Source organism: Pleurodeles waltl, chromosome 5 (assembly GCF_031143425.1).
Source record: "Pleurodeles waltl isolate 20211129_DDA chromosome 5, aPleWal1.hap1.20221129, whole genome shotgun sequence".
NCBI lineage: Eukaryota > Metazoa > Chordata > Amphibia > Caudata > Salamandridae > Pleurodeles > Pleurodeles waltl.
In genome coordinates this window covers 1487363940-1487377745 of record NC_090444.1, presented here as the reverse complement: position 1 = coordinate 1487377745, position 13806 = coordinate 1487363940, and the positions used below count along the sequence as shown (strand labels likewise).

The 13806-nt window shown below is 40.9% G+C and overlaps 1 protein-coding gene across 7 annotated transcripts in view; it reads right to left on the bottom strand.

The window, feature by feature from the left end:
- The window catches only part of DST (dystonin), a 1789835-nt gene that overhangs the window by 1169650 nt on the left and 606379 nt on the right, over window positions 1–13806 (bottom strand). The gene's annotated exons all lie outside the window — the stretch shown is intronic.

Here is a 13806-nt window from a genome sequence, read left to right as displayed (position 1 = left end):
TAGCAGCTAAATGTTGCGCCAGCGCAGGCGACAACGCAGGGGTGCGCTGTATTCAATTAGATACGGCGCATTCCTGCATTGTGAAAATGGCGAAGCGTGGCGATGCCAATTATGGCGCAGCGTCGCGCTCCTTCATTTTCCATTAAATGTGGGCCTTATTTCCTATAGAAAAGTGCAGCCACACCCCAGTCTTGCTTAGAGCTCCGAGTCTCTCACTGATCTCAGTGGCTGCAAGTTCTTGAAATAACACCAGATGGCGGTGTGTACTCAAAAGAAGGATTCTGAACGTGTAAAAATCCTGTAAAAAACCGAACCAGATTTATATCAATAGAAAAGGGGCATAAAAAGCATGAACACCGTACAATAAAAAGTCTGTGGAGGGGAACACTCGTATCTTGTCATATTAAGGGGCACGTGGTGGGAAGAAGGAAGGATGGACGTGCCCATTGTTATGTTAGTCTTCCCAAAAATGAAAGCTGGTCCTTAAAGTAGCAAGCAAATTAACTGCTGAACAAGTTCTGATTGAACTGTTTTTCTCTAGTGTTTTTCATTTTTCGGACTTCGCTCCCAAGATGCTCATCTGCAGGCATTGCTCCCGTCATCTTGCTCCCAACCATGAACAAATTAGCACAAGCAGCGCAAGATTTGTCACTGGTTTACTGATTTACCAAATTTCCAGGCGTATGCCAGTGGTATTTAATAAATACAGACGATAGGCACACAAGTTTGTACAATACACATGCTTTCCTAGCTATCAACAACCCTACCTGTGGGGACTCTCCTGGCACGTTTCCTCCATTTCTTCTGTTATCCCACATTGAGAAAACACCCTTTTCCGGGACTGGAGGGAAGTCTGTGAAGGGAGTCAAGCTCACGTTTGTGGGTGTTCACAAACACTTAAACCCACCCACTCTTGAAAACTACCCTCCCCGTCCCTTGTATGCAAAGCACTCCCACGTGTGTAATACATGCTGCTAATGGGTGCCAGGCTGGCTGGAGTGAGCTGAACTATCACAGCTGACCAAGGAGGTGATCTGAGAGCCCTGAGTTTGAGTCTCGGCAAGGCCAGTGCATCCTTGCAGCTTTCTGAGGAGGGAAACTGAGCACCATCAATTTGGTAATAGTAGCCTCTGTCGTGTACAGTGCCTAGAAACAAGGACCCAGCTATTTGCACTTGTAAATCTGAATTACAAGCATGAGGGCTTTTAGAATTGAGCCCTCGTTGCGGGTGTGAAGAACTAGGGAATTTAGAAAACTATACACACATTTCTCTGATTTAATTATACACGTAGAGTAGTTTACCCAGCTGTAAAGCTGTAAAGCATTATGACAATTCATTCTACTGGTGTTATATATGTGCGCATCTTCAGTGCATCTTTGCCTTTAACCATGCCTTATCCTATCATCTTACCATGATCCCACCTTTCCTTTCTCCCTGCGTTTTCCCCATTCTTTTCCCTCTTGTGTTTTTAGCCTCCTTTCTCCAGCATTCGCTTGTTCTCACAGGGCTACTTTGAAAACTCTGTTGGCTGTTTCTTCCCCTCATACTCGGGTTACACTGCTATAGTTAGCTGTGTGCGTTTGAATCTTCCACAATTGTCCTTAATGTTCCCTACATGTTTATTGATGAACATTTCGTCTTTCTTTCATTACTTGGTACCATTGTTTTTGTTTGTTTGAATTTCCAATGACTCTGGCAGCTACCTCTGAGCTGCATGCTGCGACTTGTTCTACTTTCGAGGTTAGCAGCACTTATCTACCGTCACCATTTGCACAGGCAGATTTATTTTGGTTTGTATGTTTAGTTCTTGGGTAATCCGCTTACATTGATGTCAGCTCTATTGTTCTTCTTCTCTCCTCTCCACTGTTTTTTCATTTTACTGCTGCCACTGAAAGCTTTTGTGTCCAAAACCATTTTCAGGACTGTAGATTTACTGCCCATCCAAAAAGAACTAGTCACTTCGTTGGTAGCCGCCAGTAGTTAAAGAAAAAACAATTCAGTTCAAGCACCACCTCAATTTCAGGACTTTCAACCTTGTAGAAAGTGATCACTGAAGAGAGGACCGGGGTCGGCTAAGTACTTGGTGTTATCATGAAGATCACTCAAAGTGGGGAAGAGATTCCCACTAGGTAAGTAACTATTTCTTCTTTCCCATAAGGTGCCCTCAATTACCCTACAACATTAAATAGATAAGTTATTTTCAAATGAAAAGAGCAGATCTAAAGAAATGTACACAGTTCTCAAACATGTTTCCAAACACTGCTTCACCAAAATGGGCATCAGCTCTGGATCCAAGACAGTAAGGTTCACACAGAATGAAATAGTAGACCAAGCAGTGGCAAAGTAGCGCCCTTCAAGTGACACCTGTCTCTCATGTCACAGTTGCGGATTTCCTCCAGAGAGAGAGAGTCGTTTTCTTACACTCCTTACACATTTATCCAAAATTTGTCAGGTGCAATCCAGTCAAACACCATGCATACCAAAATATTTTCACCTACTTGGTGTCTAATCTACTCTATATGTAGTGGCACTCAATAGGGCTCCAGATGTCCACGGATGTGAGATGCACCTGTAGTCACACAGTCTCCAAGGCCCCCGCCTGGCCCATGGACCTATAATACCGTCATCAGTGCCTGCATCTCAAGATGGCACACATCGCTTTCATGGACTTATGAAGCACTGCTGAGTGCCACTACATGTACGGTGGATCAGACACCAAGTGGGTGAACATTTGTTGGTATGCACTGTGAGGGAATGGAATGCACCTGACACATTTTGGATAGTGGGTAAGGAGTTGACTCAGGGACTGAGATTTCTGGTACTGACATAAGCCACAGGGAAGGGTGGCAGAAACCAGCAGTCAGATGAAAGGAAGTTAGGGCCACAGTACTCCTCTGAACTTCCCACATTTCTTTCCCAGATTTTAACCATACTGACTGGGGAATTTATGTAAGTAACAGCTGCTACCAGCCAGGGATATTTAACTGACCCCTCACTCCTTTTTTCTTCTATATAGTCTATTATTCAGTACTCCCATGTAGCTCATTGTTTGCAACACACCCAGTTCCACAGCAGAACGGGAAGGAATGCAATGATGAAACAGACCACCAAGGGGAAATCCTAGTGGGTGAGGGTTGTCTAAAAAAGCCATTTTGCTTTTTGTCATTAGAAAGTGGCCTGAATTGACCACGTGATAGAGTATGACTCTCTAATGTGTGTTTACTTTCAGTCTGAGGAGGATGAGACCTCCTCTGTTCTCCCCCTTTTCTCTCCCTAATTTGTAGTATTTGTAGTATAACTATGGTAGCCATAGTCAACACATTAGTTTATGGCCACTAATAGTAATAACAGTGCTTTACCCCTTCTCTGAATTTGCCTTAGAAAAAACCCTCAAAGTCCTCTTGGGTTGTACGAGGCGTAGTTCACACGATAATCTTTGGGTTAACTTAATTCTACTAAATGTGGGCAAAAAGTGCAATGAGGAGAAGCACTTTGTTATAGTGAGCCACTAGCTCACATTTGGAAAGTCATTCTCACATTTGATGACTCGGAGGTCCACAGGCCAAACAGGTTTCTCTTATTATCATCTATTCTACACCTATTGTTAGGGCACTGTTTCACATGAACTTTTGAATATTTGACGTCTGCATAACTGAGGCCTTGACCTTGGCCAAGTTATCATATGACAGTTCCTGAATATAGCTGTCAGGACCAGTTCTTGTCAGTGAAAAGCTGTGTCCACGTGTGATGGGAGCTTGTGTAAATCCACTCCATCTCTTACTCCTTCCTATCACTTATGAGCCTGTGAATTACACATAAATGGCTTCAGAGGTGATACCAGGTCTGAAAAATGGAACGTCCAAATCCATACTGTGTCCAGAATTATTACGAGATTCTAAAAATCACACATTTTCAGCATGGTGCCTCAAGCCATATCATACAAAGAGCAGCCACTAGTGCCATTATACAGCTGACAGTGGCTTTCTAAACCCCATAGTGCAATCAGCAGCACTGCATCCTATGCCTGCTGCAGAGATGGCTGCCCACTCCTAACACGGATCACTCTGCCCTTGTTAATGCCATTGTTTCTAAAATAAAATGGCCATCTAGCACACCTCTGGCCAAAAATAAGAATTCATTTTTCAAGAGCAACCAAGACATTTGTACACTATAAACTTTGATCCACTGGTGACAAAGTTGAGACACCTTCGAAATGGAATACTCTCAACTTTACAGCTATGTTCTTCCTGATCTGGAGCATCTCAGGAGATGGCAGTGATGATGTTATACAGTGGAATCACCATTAATACTAGAAAATAGTTTCCAAATGAAAGAAGAGGATGCAACGTTATATACACATGCCCTGCCCACTTCAACAATGCAAAGAGCGTTTCTATATTATGTGGGATCACAGTACTTTGTTCTGTGACCGCTGACTTCTATGACCAACTTGACGATGAAGGAAGTATTTTTAATGGCCTATGATATGGGAGGTCAAAATAGGGACGGAACATAAGATTGCAACATCTCCCTAAAGATTCTTCAGTAGGATCACATCCTGATATGTGTACACCCGATCAGCATCCCAAGACAAACAATACATGCTTGAGAGACACCATTCTAAATGAGAGGCAATATGACTCATCCACTAGTTCATTATCAACATTTTCTGACCATTTTAGGTAAAAGTCATAGCCCCTGTAATAATATTTGCTCTCCAGCCTATCAATTTAATTGACACGTTTGCTTCCCAAAATGCTGCTCCAGGTATGTTATATCAAACTGTTAAATAAATGAATTAAATCAAAGAACCAGAAGGCACATGAAAAGAGGCATGCAGGTCCATCACCATTCACCAAATCCCAAAACACCTATATAATTCACACGCTTGCAGTATGTCATTCAACACAATGCACACAACATAGATAATTACAGATAGATAGTACATATTATGTTTTTCCAGGTAGCAAAGACACCACAAACAACGCCATATCCATGCCTGGTTGAAAAAAGTGTAATCAACGTATCAATGAAATCTATAGCTTTTCCAAAGGTACCTGTCCTGCTCCTAATCTATCCAGGAAACACAGCAAGTCACTGGACACCAGTAATGTAATCAGAGAGTTGATAGACTACCCCTTGGACCTGCTAATTACTATCACTTTAACAATAGTGGGGACAGCTCAGAAGAATGTTTAGTGTTGAACTGTTGCTTCTTGAAGGAAATGTAAGGTCCGTTGGCTTGCGAATTCTCTCCAAAGTGGTGAGCAAGGGTAACGCGTTTCATTTTAAAGCACACTAACACCTTATATTTCACTTTCATCTGTCACATCCAGACGGAAAATAATTCTCCTTCAAAGAAGGAGGCTGTAATGAAAGTATGTATCTTGTGTTAACACTAAATCAGAATAAGGTAGACTCTCTTGTGCATCATTCCTATAGAAATGAATGTAGACAGCAAGAAAACGGTAAAAGATGTTGTGTCGCTAATGACTGTAAACAAAACTGCTTAATCTACTTTAAGTTTCAACAGCCTTCGGAAAGTGTATGTAGCACTCGTTTTAGGGTAGAAAAATGATTATTTTAAGTGTGTGTAAAGCAGTATTTTGGTGGCTTTGTATCGGGCCTTACCTCAAGAGTTGAAACAAGAAGCCTGAAAGTGTGTCTTGAGCCTGTCTATATCCAAGGAAATTCTGAATCGAGCAGCATCTCCCAGCACCAGCAGCCTGTGATGAAGGCCCCATGCCCATTATATATGTTTTCACTTGTTGTTGCATCTTGTGCTCTGATTGGGTGCTAAGGCTAAGTTTTCTATTAGATTGAGGGCTTGGGGTTTGAGTTCTGACTGGTTGATAGGGGCAGGTTTCTATTGGTCTAAGGGTTTAGGGTTTGAGTTTTGATTGGCTACTAAGGCTAGGGCTGTGATTGGTTAATAGAGCCATGTATCCCATTGGCGCTAGGTTTTAGGGTTAGGGTTCTGATTAGTCAGTGTTAGGGATAGGGTTCCATTGACCAACAGGGCTATTTAAGCCTAGCGTTCAGGGCATTTCAGCCCAGGTGGAGATGCTAGGGGTGGGGAGGACAAGAGCAGCCGCCTGTTTGGGCATGCTCGGGCCAGATCAAGCCTAGGGCCAGAAATGCTGCCCAATTTTTCATTTACCAGCTACCACCTTAAGCCTTCCACATCCACAAACATCAAAACACAATATCAGAAAAAGCATCTACTCATCTACCACAAACAAACCTCATACAGATTTCAATGTCTCAACAACAACTACAAAACTTCACAAAACACACCAATACACACTTTTACCCCAACTACAACACTATGGCACTTTCCTTCTCACACAAAACAAAACTCTGTCCTAACACATCTACACATCACCAACACAACACAAAGCCACATTATACAGTACTTAAATGCATCCAAACACACACTGCCTGTTCACACAAAACACAGGCTCTATCATCTACTTCCTCCTAAAAGACCCCATTTAATCATGATGAAAACTATACTCAGCCTTCCATCACATCATCCACGAATACCCTCCTCCTCTTTTTCACCAAATACACACAACCAAACAATCCTTACACTACACTCCACTGCACATATTACCTCTTCCAGTGATCAAATCTAACACAAAACTCATAACTCCTTTTACACACATACACTCTCCTCCAGAACACATCACCACCCTCTATACTATTCAAATACTACTCACTAGCAGTACTTTACATACACATTCTTCACAGAAAACCACATCAATACATCCTCTCACTACTTCACAAAAACAAAACAAAACACACACACCAGCACATCAAAATCACACACAATTCATAATACTTTCATCACAAAATAGAAACAAACACCCACTCCCACCTTTATAACTACACAAATAATACAAATCCTACACCAAATGTACTCCCAAACTCTCTATCTTCACCAACATCTACCACAAAGACCCCAACAGAGCAACATTAATTCACCGGCCTCTCATCCACTGCACAATTTACAGCCTTAGAATATGGCCCACATGCTCAACCACCACCCTTTCACCCATACTCCTTTCCCCCTAAACATGCCAAGCTTCACAATTTCACATCCCCATTTCTATAATACAAGGCTACTCTACAAAAACAACACAACTCATCATCTCACTCTCAACCACCATCTCCACCACCGATACACACAGACCCAACAAAATGCTTTCTAATCCTGCTGGATGAAGAACGTGACATAGGAAAACAACACTATTGTAACCTTCATACAATTAATATGAGGACTAATGACACACCTGCTAAACGTTCAAAATATACTGCTCTCTCTTCTACAAAACAACGTCACATCACCACCAAAACACAATCTATAAACTACCTACTAATAATGCTTGATCACTCTCTAAAAACAAGTACCACATCTACGACCTACTCACTGACACACAACCAGATTTACTCTTCGTAACTGACTCATGGTTGAAAGATGACATGCTTCCAGTGTTGCATGAAGCTGTTCCTCAAGGCTATCAAACCATCACACAAAACCATATGGGCAAAAGAGAAGGGGGACTAGCTGTTATATTGAAGCAAACAGTAAATGTCAGCAAAATGGATGACATTTCTCTGCAAGGTTTGAGGCCCTTCTCAACCAATGCAAACCTACACCAACTTCCTCCTGTAACTTTTTCCTCCTTTACAGACCACCAACGTTGCAATCCAACATTTCCAGGCACGTTTCTAGATACAGTTTCAAACGTTATAACACTATGCTCCAATCTATGAATTTTTGGGGACCTATATATTTGGTTTGACAAGCCCAATATACCCAATCCAAAAGCTATCATCACTGGCCTAGTCACACAGAATCTACATCAGATCATACACAATCCCACACACATTGCTGGACACACCCTAGATGTCATTCCTGCAAACCAGAGAACTAGTTACCTTTCAAAGCATCACACCAGTCACATGGTCCAGACAACCATGTGGTAGCTTTCCAACATAGGACACCACAAATCAACACACCCAAGACCACCTTAAATGCATCCACCTACCAATCATGGAACAAGCTCAATTTTGAATACTCAGAAACACAACTAACAACTAAACAGATCTAGACACAAGTTCTGTTCAAAAACTTTATGAGTGGCTACAGGAAGCATTTGATATTCTAATACCACTCAGAACAACAAAACAGGACAAAAGAAAACAATCACCTTGGAGAAATAGAACACTGAAAAAGATAAGACAACAAATCAGAAGGCTACAACAAACTTGATTCAAAGCAAACAGCATTCAAGACAAACTTCATCTACACAAACTTAACATCAAATACAAATCAACAATTAAAAAGCTAAAAAGGTACTATTCAGACTGAATTCAAAATGCCAAACCTTCAATTAAAGAATTTTATAACATTCTCACTGAATTTCAAAAATCTAAATGCATACAAGGAACTCATCCCATTTCTCATGAATTCACAGACAAACTGGTAAACCATTACAGAACAAAGCCAGACACATTGGACTACTATTTAAAACAAAGGAAAACCACCAGCACCAACCCATTTTCATAAATCCCTTCCAAAAGTAAGCTACCCAGCCTCTGCATTCCTTCAAACGAATATCACAAAGCAAATTTATGAATCTGGTCAAAGCAAGCAGGCTAACACCCCCCCGGCTGCCCTTTTGACCCTTGTCCACTGCACAGTTTCAGGAACATTCTTTTATCTACACCAGCTGTCACTCCAGTAAGAACCATCAATAATTCTTTAACTACAGGAATCTTTCCAGAAGACCTAAAAAAGCCATACATAAGCCCATTATTAAAGAAAACAAACATGGACCCACATGACCCCAACAACTACAGACAAATTCCAAATGGACATTTCCTGAGGAAACTGATAGAAAGAGCAGAATTCGCTCAGATGTAACAATTCATTGAAGATAACTTCGTACTTTCAGACTACCAAACTGGATTGCGCCCAGGAAGAGGCACAAAATCTCCCCTCATCGCCATCAGCGATGACCTTAAAAACACAGAAGACCACAGTGAAGTTCCTGCACTACTTCTCTTCGACCTCTCAGCTGCCTTTGACACAGTTGACCATGACACCCTAATACAAAGACTCTACGAAGCCGGCATAGAGGGGACTACTCTTGACTGTTTCACATCCTGGCCTTCAAAACAGAAAAATATTTCATCTATGCTCCATCTTTTGCATCCAAACATTACTTCACAAAAGTTGGGGATCGTCAAGGCTTTTCAACATCTACATAAAGTCATCACCAGCAATGACCAATGAATTTCAGTTCACATACTACAACCATGCAGATGACACACAAATACTCCTTAAACTGAAATGCCCCAAAGACATTGGAAACTCACAAATCTTCAGTTGCCTCAGAGCTGTTGATTAGAGGATGACATGAAGCCATCTCAAACTGAATGCTTCAAAAACTGTAATACTCATATGTGACAAATGGAAATATTATGTCCCACTTTGTGCCTGACCTGAAGATGTGGGACCATCTCCTAAAGTATCTAAGGAAGTTGGAAACCTACAAATTACCATGGACTCCAAGTTAACAATGAAGGCCCAAATGGACAAATTAGCAAGATCAAGCTTCATCACCATGAAAACTCTGCAACGCATCTTCCCCCACTTGGCACTTCCACACAAGATGCAGGCTACTATCTCTCTTGCACTGTCTAAACTGGATTATGCCAATGGCCTTTACCATGGATCATCTCTATCTACTATGAAAGGACTACAATGGATTCAGAACTCTGCAGCTAAACTACTCCTATATCTAAAGCCACAAACCCACGTTTCCCATGACCTGAGAGCCCTACATTGGTGACCGGTTGCCAGAAGATCCACCTTCAAGCTGCTTTGTTTCACCCATAAAGCAATACATGGAACAGGACCGCTTTTCACCAGGAATAAAATGACCAGATACATTCAACAAAGGACCCTTTGATCAAGATTGGCACCTCGCCTCAAAACCCCACCATACAAGAAAAGACAATAGGTTGTACGTCTTTATCTGTTCTGGCGGCCAACCTATGGAATTCATTACCCCAAATATGAGATCCACAAATAACTATCTTATCTTCAGAAGACTCCTCAAGAGTTGGCTCTTTCCTACATAACCACCATACTCAAGCAGCAATGTACCTCATATACTTGTGTATATAAACATTTATAATTTGAATATATGTATATGTCTATTTATGTGTATTTATTTGTACAAATATGTATAATAATTTTTTTTTCTTAAAATATATACATACTCTTTCGGCCTGCTTACCAAATGTATATATTACTTACGGTTGAATGTATAAGTATATAAATATATATATATGTATATACATGTATACATATATGTGTGTGTATGTATGTTTATATCTGTGTGTGTATATAAATAGATATGTATATATAAATGTCACTTGCCCAGTTTACATCTGTTCGTGGAATGTAGTGCTGCAGATTCACATGCTTTGCATAAGCTCGCCATCTAGTGTGAGCTTGGAGTGTTACAAGTTGTTTTTATTCGAAGAAGCTTTTTTGAATCTCGAGATCGAGAGACTCCTCCTCTCGGGGATAGTGCACATGGGCATCGAGTCCTTAGTTAGATTGTTTTCCCGCAGGAGGATGAAGTAAGGAGTGAAGAATTGTATATGTACATATATATAGGTAGCTTTCCCCGAACCATGTTTTTGGAAAAAGGACTTACCACTTTGTCCCTGTGACTCCAAATCAACTCAGAGCACTTTGCACTTTGCACTTTTTTCTTTTTTGCCCTTTATATGCTGCTCCTAGAGGGGCTTTTATTTTACCCACGTTACGTCTTCTTAGACCCATTCACTATAAGGAAGCCCTACTATATTTTCAGAGATTGCCAGATATCCAAATTTGTCACCATGTATTAGACTTTGTTACAGCTTCTTTAAGTATTAGGAAAAGGCCTACTCCTTTAAAAAAAAAAAAATTATGTACGTATAGTATATCATTTTAAGCTAATATTTGTACTTTTCTGATTTTGTGATTTTTAATCATGTCTAGTATATTTATCTGTTTATGTCAAGGGGTTTCAGATTGGATGCTCATGCGGTGTTTTTAGTAATGGTTTTAAGTTTTATTTTATTTTATATTATTTATAGATCGGTAAATGTGTCTTGGTTTGCACTTTTATGGCAATTGCCGAATAAAGTTATTTGACTGACTGACTGACTGACTATATATAGTAAGCAAAGAAGATGTCCATGCAATGTATATACATATTTACATAAGAAAACACTACAACAGCTACAGGCTTCCGGGGAGGAGGGAGGGCGCATGTGAATCTGCAGCACTACATGCCACAAACAAATGTACACTGGGTAAGTGACATTTTCTATTCAATAGCATGTGTAGCTGCAGATACACATGCTTTGCATAGACTGAAAAGCAGTCCCCTCCTAAAATAAGCTGTGGCTAGCTTGTAGGAGTTGGACTAGTTTGGAATAGTGTTTTAAGCACTGCTTGACCAACATTTGCTTGTTGGCAAGATAGCACATACACACAGTAGTGTTTGGTAAATGTGTGTGTTGTGGACCATGTGCCTGCTTTGCATATGTGAAAGTACTGTTGAATTACCTGTGGGTGAATCTCTCATTCATGTATCTGTTGCTGCGTCCTGCTTAAGAGGTCCACAAGTTGGTTGTGTATCCCTGGGATATACTCTGCTAGTAGTTGAATACGATTGTGAATTGCCCATTTCCAAATTGACTGTCCTAGACCATTGTTGTGAGAGACACTGTTGCAGGGGGTCTCATGTTTAGATTTGCATTGGGCACTATTGCTATGCATGATGCCATAATTCCCAATAGCCTTGTGATAAACCTTACTGTGTAGGTTTGATTGACTTGTAATTGGGATATGAGAGTGTGAAATGCTTGAATTCGTTGTGGATTTGGGTAGGCTAATGCTGAATGAGTGTTCAGAATTGCTCCTAGATATGGTGGAATTTGTGCTGGCTGAAGGTGAGATTTCTGGTAATTGATTGTGAGCCCTAACCTTTGTAGGGTATCTATGTATATTGTGTGTGTTGTTGACAAGTGTGAATGGTGCTGGCTTTTATGAGCCAGTCATCCAGATATGGGAAGACATGTATGTACCGTCTTCTGAGGTATGCAGCAACTACTGTTAGGCATTTTCTGAATACCCTTTGTGCTTTTGTTACTCCAAGAGGTATTACTTTGAATTGATAGTGCTTGCCCGCTATCACAAACCTTAAGTACTTGTGTTGTGCTGGATGGATAGGAATGTGGAAGTAAGCATCTTTTAGATCAAATGCTGTCATGTAGTCTTGTTTTTGTAACAAGGGAATGACATCCTGTAGAGTGACCATGTGGAAATGCTTTGACAGAATATATTGATTTAGAGGTCAGAGATCGAGAATTGGCCTGAGAGTGCCATCCTTTTTTGGTATGAAGAAGTATAGAGAATATACCCCTGTCCCTTGTTGATTGATGGGAGCTACCTCCATTGCACTTTTGAGTAGAAGCTTTTCTACCTCCTGTTTTAACAGACCAATGTGTTCAGGAGAAAGCCTGTGTGAATGGGGAGGAATGTTTGGTGGAGTGGAGATAAGTTCTAGGCAATAACTATTGTGGATAATTGACAGTACCCATTGATCTGTTGTAATTTGTTGTAAGTGAGGATGGAAATATTGCAGTCTTCCTCCCACAGGAGATGTATGCTGTGTGGGGATGCAGGGAAAGTCACTGCTTTGATGGGATGGAGGCAACTCTTGCGGCAGCGGATTTGCCTCTAGATCTGAAAGTGTGTCCTCTATAGGAGCCCATGAAAGATCCCCTAGCATAATATTGTTGTCCCTGTTTTTGTTGGGATGTAGAGGCCTCTGAAGTTTGTGGCTTAAAACTTCCTCTAAATTGAGGTTTACGAAATGTGCCCCGAAAAGGTGTTGTGTAAAGGTCCTTGCTGTTTCGGAGTCCTTTTTTAATTGTCAATAGTTGTATCAACCCCAGGTCTAAAAAGCTGCTGTTTATTAAAAGGCATATTAAGGACCGCTTGTGCTTTTGTTACTCCAAGAGGTATTACTTTGAATTGATAGTGCTTGCCCGCTGTCACAAACCTTAAGTACTTGTGTTGTGCTGGATGGATAGGAATGTGGAAGTAAGCATCTTTTAGATCAAATGCTGTCATGTAGTCTTGTTTTTGTAACAAGGGAATGACATCCTGTAGAGTGATCATGTGGAAATGCTTTGACAGAATATATTGATTTAGAGGTCAGAGATCGAGAATTGGTCTGAGAGTGCCATCCTTTTTTGGTATGAAGAAGTATAGAGAATATACCCCTGTCCCTTGTTGATTGATGGGAGCTACCTCCATTGCACTTTTGAGTAGAAGCTTTTCTACCTCCTGTTTTAACAGACCAATGTGTTCAGGAGAAAGCCTGTGTGAATGGGGAGGAATGTTTGGTGGAGTGGAGATAAGTTCTAGGCAATAACTATTGTGGATAACTGACAGTACCCATTGATCTGTTGTAATTTTTTGTAAGTGAGGATGGAAATATTGCAGTCTTCCTCCCACAGGAGATGTATGCTGTGTGGGGATGCAGGGAACGTCACTGCTTTGATGGGATGGAGGCAACTCTTGCGGCAGCGGATTTGCCTCTAGATCTGAAAGTGTGTCCTCTATAGGAGCCCATGAAAGATCCCCTATCATAATAGTGTTGTCCCTGTTTTTGTTGGGATGTAGAGGCCTCTGAAGTTTGTGGCTTAAAACTTCCTCTAAA